Here is a 9,450-nt window from a genome sequence, read left to right as displayed (position 1 = left end):
TGCAACATAGGTGACAATGCTGCACTGAGGTCTGATAGAAGATGAAAACGTGATGATAGTGTGAGTTCAGATAGATCTCTGTGACTGAATCAAAACCTCTCAATCAGCTCTTCAACAGTGCATATAACTGTTTCTTATAACTCTCTCCTCTCTAAAAGCATGGTTGTTGTAAAGTCAATATATGAGCCATGCCTTTGTCTCTTACTATTATGCTGTGAAGTTAAAATCGTTTCTATAGAAACTGCCTGGACTTTGACTTCATGACTGTTCCTAACTAAACTTAGATTTATGCCCAGTCTTAGCAGGTAGAAGGCGTAAGACTAGGTAGTGCAATTGACATAGCTATAAAGCTGGTTTTAGACTGTCCAGTCATGACAAAGAGCTGTCAGCACTGCAGGTGCAACCGGACACATGTGCAGGCACATGTGGTTTGTGTTTCTGGGAAAAGTTCATGCAGTTAATTGGACAATAAAATCTGCTGAATTCTGCCCTCTACCGACTTGTTTATGTTTAGAAATATTATGGAATATGAACTCACTTTGAAAATTTGTTGCTTCACCATTACTCCTAAATCCACTGAAGACTTTTTGGACAAATAAAATTGTAGTAACTTATTAAAAAAAATTTAAATTTAAAAATATACTTTATAAAATATTGTTCCACAGTTCCTTATGTTTTTTGTTTAATTAATATAGTGCTAGCTATACAGAGAAGATTGTTAAACATGCTAGGAAGTATAGCTAGCCTCCCATTTAGCCAGGGATGCTAGCTATACTTGCTGCTGTGTTGTTAAAGTCAGTGTTGGGAAGGTTACTTTTAAAATGTATTCCACTACAGATTACAGATTACATGCACCAAAATGTATTTTGTAACGTATTCTGAATACTTTGGATTACTTAATGTATTATCAAGCTTTTTACAACTACATGAATGTCCTATTGCTGTGTGATTTATTTTTATTACTGAAGGTTACTCTCCATACCAACACCAACTAGATGTTTAAATCTTAATATAAAATGAGTAACAGTAGGTGGACATTAGGTAAGGCTGCACTTTTTGCAGCGATCTTGTATAGAAAACTATTCGGCGCGTATATAAAACAGGTCAGCGGCTCTGAACCGTAGTAAAGGGACCTCTGGCTAATACGTCGGGTTCGTGTCGGGCTTGTAGCTGAAAACTAGCTTTACTTTGTTGTCTCGGTCAACTTTGCTAGCGAGAGACAGAGAGAGGCGTTGAAAGGCTGCTCCAACTGAACTTATTGTTTCAGAGCAAAACACGAACACTGTGTACAGTTGAGTCTTAATAGCTTACTTGCAGCTGTGCTACACTGCCCATCAGGCTACATTCTTTAGGGCGATGCCTGTAACTCTCTGCCTATTGCCTTCATAATTTGTTGAATAATACTTTGAAAAAACATTTCTTCACGTCTTTCTGCGGGCCGCAGCAGAGGTAACATGGGCCGTGAGATTGTGACACAGGCATTAGAGCCTCTTAATGCGTGTTTTGTTTGGGTTTCCACCAGCGTGGAATTACCAGAAATAGAGAGATCATAGCCGAACATATGAAACAGGAAAAGGCCGCCGTGTAATCCATTTATTTCAACAAAGTAACTGTATTCTGAATACCACATTTTAAACGGTAACTGTAACGGAATACAGTTACTCACATTTTGTATTTTAAATTCGTAACACCGGTACCTGTATTCCGTTACTCCCCAACACTGTGTGAAAGTTAATAGGCCTAATTACAGCCAACTTCACTGACATACAGTAAGCCCTACTAGTGTAGATTCCCCCCCCCCCCCACACACAAGGCAGATTTTGTGCCTGTGTGCAAGTTGCTAGTTAGCAGTTGTACTAACTAGCAACTAGCTTTCAGACAAGTTAGCCTACACCTTGTCCTTTTTTTTCTTTTTTTTTGCTTGATTCAGGGTGGAACAAGATAAATTGGCATGTTGTGTCTGGCGAGGGTCAGAGAGGCAATCATCTAAAAGAAGTTTAAATGCTCCAAGGGAGAACAGCAGGAGTCGCATGCTAATGGGGATGACTCAACAGGTGTCGTATTTTTCACAACACTTACAGCAGTCATTTAATCCATTTTGAATAAAAAAATATGCGTTACTGCAGCTTTAAAGTTCAGTGGCGGCATATGTGTTAAACACCTGTGTTTACTGGCTTCGGGATATTTCTTTCTCCAACTAATTGCTGCACAGACAGCACATGCATGTGAGACAGGCCCAGCTGCTGTTTTTAGGAGAGCTTAATGAGGAGCTATTTATAGGGAAACATCAGCATGTCAGCTGAAGTAACCCCTGGGTTCAGCATTTGACAGAAAGAAGGATCGTTTATTTTTGATGTCTGCAGAGCTGTTTAGTTCGACTGAACAGAATCTGGCTGCCTCACAGACAGCGCTAACAGACCACTTACACTATTAAAGCTGAAGCTTATTTTAATTAAAAAATAAAGCATAGGTACTAAGAAAATCATTACATTTAGTAATTCAGTATGTGACTTGGGCAGGGAAATAGCAAAACAAACAACATGGAGAATGGAGAACAGTAGTATTTTATTTTACAGTGCTATGAAAAAATCCTGTGCCTGTGCACTGGAAAATTAGGAATAGGTGCAAGAATATACTGAAGCATGTGCAAATATAACTAGAACTACAGTATATAAGGCAAAAATAGAGTCTGTACAATTCTAGCAAGCTTCAAAGTCAATATTTGAGTTTAATACCTTTATTGTTCAGCACAGTCTGAACTCTGGCTGCTTTCTTGTCATTTCTTTAAGTAGTGTCAGGAATAGCTGCCCAGGCTTCTTAAGGACATTCCAAAAGCTCTTTGTTATTGGTGTTTGCTGGCTTTTGATGAGGTCTGGGCTCTGGGGAGGCCAATCCATAACTGACAGTTTTGCATTTTCTATCAAGTAATGCTTTTCCTGCAACCCAATCAGACACGTCTGTACACTTTGGAACTCTTCTGTGTTCATAATTCCTTCAATTTAGAAAAGATCTCCAATACCACTGGCTGAAATGCAGCCTAAGCCTCTGAAATTTGTGCAGCTCCAGCATATTCAGCTCAAGATCAGTCTGTGTGATGTAATGACAAGTGTCAAGGAGCTCAGCATGTCAGGTAAGGTTTTGAACTGTTGGTGTCAAGGTCCATGTACCCTAAAGTATACAGCCCCGATAAAAGCCTTTCCCTTTGAAGAAAGTAAGGTTCAACCTACTTTGTACCAAGAACAAATAACCTTTTCCCACAAATTCTGAGCTTTGGTGCCTTTTGAGGACCAACCCAAAATTTTCCAAAAACTTCAAATCTGAATAGTCCTGCCTTGGTTTCTGCGAGCAAAACAGAAAATCTTATAATTTATTATGGACAGAGGCTGTGGGCTGCCACCAGTCATAGGTAAATTTATTGCAGCCTACTATATTCATATTCAGTGACTCCAACTTTGGCTTTATAGTTTTGTGGTGCTGTGTGGTGCCAGTCATTTATTTTGTTCTTTCTTTTAGTGGAAAATGTGCCACATCAGTAGGAACGAGGTAATAGAGGCCATTTTAAACCATATGGAGTGCTTCAATGCCTTTAGCATCTACTCTATATTAAATCTTTCCCTTTTCACCTCGTTGTCTTGCAAAGAAAAACCTTCCTTTCGCTCCCTTCAGTCACCCATGTCTGCTCTCTTCCATCTCCTTTCCCTTCTCTCTTGCATGATGTCTTTTTTCTCTATTCCTGTACACCGCTCCTTCTCTCCATCTATTATGTTGCATTTGTTAAAAAAGGGATTTTTAATCTTTAAAAAGATTTTAAAATCATACAGATGCTTCTAAAACTCCTTTGCTCCAATATTCTCCCACCCTTTCCCAGTGGGTAGTTGATTAAACAACGCCGGTCCAGTCCAATGAGATGGTACCCTGAGTCTGTGGTGTGTGTAGGTGTATACAGCCGGCGTTCGGCTGAGCAGTACTGGCATTTCCAGGATCTTCATTGCTCTGTGTGGAAGTAAGAAACTGGTGTTGAAGGGATACGAGAGAGACTGCAAGAAAGAAGAGAGAAAAGAGAAAGTGTCAAGTCTTCCATGTGTTTCAAGAGAGAAAGCTTTATAGGATTGACTGAGCCATTCAGCTGCTTCAGCTCACTCATCCAAGCTGTTGAAAGAAGAATTATCCATAGGCTTTGTTCTGTGCAGCTGTGCACAAGCTTGCAGAGATGCACGCCCTGATGCCTTACGATGCAGTTGCACACAGCCGCCACAGGAGAGCAATGGTGCCAAATCCATGAGCACGAGGCGCTACGAGCACAATGTCCACAACAATAAATGAGACACAAACTTGGTCTAAATATAGAGCATGTACGCTCACTCAGTAAATGGCTACTAATTAGTTTTTTGAAAAGTAATTAGGCTCAAATGCCAGACAAAAAATGAGTACATGCTCCCTGATCCTTCACCTACTGCCCAAGCACCCTGAAGCAAATTTTTCTGGAATAGCTCATTTTGTAAATGTGTACCATAACTACTTTGTTACTGTTATTTTTTTTTAAAACAGTATTGATTGAGTTGAGTCATATTTCACTCAGGCCCTTTCCCCGCAGCAGACATGTTGACTTGTCACAACAGAAGGCGTCGGTGCAAGTAGTTGGATTAACGCTGGCTCTGTTCCAGAAAGATGTCCCACTAACTGATGGCAGTGATACAAGAACCCCGGAGCTTGCTCATCCAAATAGTGTGACAGTCGCTACAACAAATCTGCATCACTCTGCTCACCCACGCTTACATAAGACCACGAAAACTCCATGTGGAGCTATAATAAGTAAGGAGTAACGGGTCCTAGGCCTAGATGAGCTCACAAGGCACGAGTTACCTTTAAGTCCAGATGTGCTAGCATAAGATTATAATCTGGGGAAACTGTTCAGCTGCAGTTAAAAAAGACATCAGCCAGGGCTGTGAAAGCTCACTAATTAGTGCAAATAAAAAGTCTCATATCAAACAAAAAGTCAAATGTTAATTCTCTTGGATCCAACTTTAAAAGCTGAGTGCAAACTGACCATCTAAGGTCTAAGCCATCCCTGATGGTGACACTAACCCTGTGCTGTCTCAGTTTTGTTCTTTTTAAAAATTGTTTTTAAGTCTTAGAAATCAAAGGACAAAGAAGAACACACACATGCAATTTGCTTTTTCTCCTTAAACATGGGTTTTAGGGTTTGGGGCTCAAGTTAACCTGAGAGGGTTCAGAGAACCAGCTTATGACTACAGGCCACCAAGTGCTTGTAATGTGTCCTTTTGGAGTGGTGGGTTAAGATGATATCAGTTATTTTGATGACAAGTACAGAAAGGCTGAAAGTAAAGTTGCATACTTAAAAACAAACAAACTTATGGTTCAATTTTTCTGATTTCTGGCTTAAAGATTGAATTAATTCTTAAGAATGAAAATCCACTGAACTCCTACCCAGTCTCTGCAGAACCATTTAGGTCTGCATTTCAGCAACATGCTAATCAAGCCCTATAAGATGTTACTCTTCAAATTAAGCAGCACAGTTCTCCTGTTATAAAAATGTCTATTTGAGTACACCAAGCTTACCTTAATCTTACCCATAAACCTGTGCATGTGCATATGTTAAAAAGTTAGGGCAGGTTACTGGGGAGTCTGCCTGATTAGAAATTCAATAAGATGTGCATGTTGTTCAATTCAAGCACTTGGCAACACTGGGAAGGAAAAACTCCCTTTTAACAGGAAGACACCTTAAACACAAACAAGCTCAAAGGGGGCGGCCAGATTAATAATAACTAATGATTAAATGCAAAGTGGAGTATAAACACATGTTTCATTGCCATTAATCACAGTGTACGGTTTGAGGGTAAAGTACACTGTGTAACTATTCCTGATGCAGAATCACAGTCTTGGTTCTTCAGGTTTGTAACTGCAGATACTGAAATCTGTGCTCACCAACTGTTGCTGGGATCCTTTGTGTCACAGAGGTGCGAGACAGACGGAGCTGTTATCAACAAAAACGTGCACACAGTCCACGAAGCTTCCAACAAATACAGTAAGTTCTTACATTTCTCTTTGTGTATGGGCGCTTCAACGTGTTAATTAGCAAACTTCATTATGCAAAGCTCAGTCAATATACTACTTTCAAAGAAAGCTGTCAAACCTTTAGTCAGCTTAATAGCAACTTTGCAAATTTCTTTAATGTTGGGCAATTTAATTTGTCATTAAATATTATTATTATTTTATCGTCTTGCCCTGATAGACCTCTTATTTTCTAATTATGTGAAATGAAAGTGCATTGCATGAATGTCTGACAATCTTCAGGTTGTGCCAGCACAGGGCAGTGGCTCATTTCTAATTCATTCTCCTGGCAGTGGAATTGCTGATGGGTGTATTTCTTCCCGACCTGCCATACAGTCTGAATCTTTGGCGCTTTGTCCAGACTGTAAATCGATGAGGAAGCCCGGGCGGCAGGTTTCATTTCCACTGCTGTGTGAGGTGATGGAGGTGAGGGGATACTGGCGGCGATGCGAGCATGAAGAGACAGTGGTGCTGAACACAGACTCACACATTTTTATCAGAACACATGAACTCTGTGAGAAATCAGCTATAACCTGAGCACTGATCAGAAGCAGTTACAGGCCATGCAACAATTTCTTTTAGATCTCCTGTAATCGTAATGACCAAGTGAAATCATGCAGCACTCCATTAGTCCATGTGTGAAAACCAGGATTTACGACCATCTCCCCTGCGAATCATTCCAATAGCAGTCACGTGGGGGACTGCATGGTATGATCTGGGACTTTTGCCTATTAAAGCAACAATTTTCTGGAATGAGCTTAAGGAAAGTTTGAGATTAATGAAGTTATTTGGTGGAATATTTTGGACAGCAGCACTGTTTTCTCTTGTTCTAAGAGGCTCATTGTTTTGCTCGAGGACACATCAGGAGAGTTCTGATGCACACCTTGAAGACTCTGACTATTGTACAACTCCTCCAGGAAATTAGCTATAAAAATACTTTTTTTGAAGCCTTGACATGCTTTCTACTCACATCCACACCTGATAGCTCCACTGAGACAGTGGGAGTTACAATAGTTTGCTTGACAGTAGACTGGAACTGGAGTTTGGGTTGTTTTTCTTCTCAGAGCTCCACTGGGGATAAAATATCTGGTCACACTCGTATTACTGCTCTTAGTATTTTTATTTTTTATTTTTCCATTCTCTGCAGTAATTACTTAGATTTGCTTACTGCAGTGAAAAAACTGAAAGTTGCCGACAAATTAATTATAGAGACCAGTCAGCGCCCTGCTTAAAAGGAATACATTGTTTTGGCAGGGAAAATATTCTGTGACCAGTTGGAAAGTTGTTGTGGTAGTTGCATAGAGGTATATGGTGCTGCATCAAATCTCCTTATGATTGCTTTAGTTGCTCGCTAGGTTATTGTGATTACCAGCAGTTTGCATGGAAGACGCTGACTTGTCTGCAAACACTTGCCAACTACATTCAAAAGGAGGTTTTTGGTAATGTACCCTGTTAGTTACTGATTTCCCCCGGTGATAGCCATCAGCCACGAGCCATCTGGTTGGGAACTGGAGCTTCATGACCAGAGATGGGCAGTAACGCGTTACTGTAACCCGATTACTCATATTTTGTATTTTACATACGTAATGGCGGCACATGTATTCCATTACTCCCCAATACTGTGTGCGACTGAGGCTAAACCTTGCAACACTTAGGTTAAAACCAGCCCATAATACAACAGTTTAGACAGGAAAACTATCTAAGAGGGGTGAGAGGGCAGGATGAGAATTTGTGACTTGGAGTTGCTTAGTGAGAGTCTGCTCTGAGTTGTAGGAGGTTTTTCCTCCAGAATCTCCTGATGCTGTGGCCAGAAACTCATGGCGATAGCGAGACCTATCAATTTGAGTTGATGGCTCCAACCCTGGCAATGCCCAAAGCCTCGCTCTCCCCTCTCTCAGTATTGATGGGCCGTATGGCCATCTGCAACAGTGCTGAGGCATATGTGGGTGTGTAGTAGTAGAGTGTTATCTCTGCTTCTGTGGAAAGCAATGAAACACTGCACCATAATCAAAAACACTACGCAGAGAGCTGGCAAAGTAGCTCCTCTGTAAATGATCAGTCTAAATTAAGATATATTTAAAATAATACTTGTGGTTTCACAGATTTTCACTGGCTGGCAGAAGCTTGAGGAGGTGTGTCGTTTCAGATTAGACTGACTTTGCAAATCTTCATCTGTTTTTACATCTGTTTACATGAAATTGGCAGAAATGTCAAAATTTGCAATTACGTGTCAGTGATGTGGTTCATCACATTGCCCTCATCATTCAATTTACAGCTCTTTAATTCAGACTGACGACACAGCCAACATAGCATGTGTCTGTGATCTCTGAGAACAATAAATATACATGTAAATTAAGCTAACAGGGGCAACGTCAGATATATATGAACCTTTTTACCGTCACGATTCTACCCTTCATGTGTTTATCTAGTAAACTGTAAAGGGCTGGGCTAGCATTTGCTAACTCCAGCAAGCTAAATACTCACTGAAGTCAGATTTAAATAGTTTCTATAGCATTCACATTAGCAAAGCATTACAATCTCTGACACCTCTGAACAATAATATTTTTAATTATGTTTGTTTATGTTAAACCTTTCTAAACTTAAGCCCTGAAGTGCTTCACACAGGCAAGAAAAAAGAGCAGATGATAAAGCAATGAAAAGGAAAGAGTGTACATGGTTCAGGCCAACAGTGTCAGCACGCTGACAATAGATCCTGACTCAAGACTGTGCAGTGCACTTATTTGTGAGAAGCAATTAAAAACAAAATGATCATATTAACCTTCATTCCTCAGCAAACAATAAAACAGGTCCATTTTGTTCAGTCACACACACAAAGAGAGAAGAGGTGGTGAGTTCATCATAAGCTCAGTTTCTAACAAAAACTAATAAAAAAAAAAGAATTTAGAAAATATGTGTGAAACTGAGCTTGGCATCATCAGAATTTTAACAACAGCAGCAGCAACAATAGTTCATGCAGTTCAGAGACACTTCAGCCAAAGAAGATTTTGGCGATTCTTCACGTGTACATGCACAGTTAGCTGATTCTCTGTCTGGGCCTTGTCTCTTTATCTATATCATTTTGGAAACTGTGGCTTTGTGGCTGTGAATCAAATCTGCTCCTTCCACCACGCCTCGTGTGAAATCCATTTAAATCATTATCTCACATTTCGCTTTGTCTCTAATGAATTAGTTAGATTTTCCAAGTCCAGGACTACTGCTGTGAAAGACCATGTTTAACCATAACCATGTTTTTCAAGCTTATCAAATAGTTTTGTTGTCTAAAATGAACCAAACAGCAAGTTAAATCAGCACTTAAACAAAGTCCATTTAGAAGAAACTGTCTGGTCAGTGATTTAGGATGTAATTTTAAAGTCCTTA

This window comes from Astatotilapia calliptera, chromosome 2, assembly GCF_964374335.1.
Source record: "Astatotilapia calliptera chromosome 2, fAstCal68.1, whole genome shotgun sequence".
NCBI classification, from domain to species: Eukaryota; Metazoa; Chordata; class Actinopteri; order Cichliformes; family Cichlidae; genus Astatotilapia; species Astatotilapia calliptera.
Note: the sequence above shows the minus strand (reverse complement) of the source record.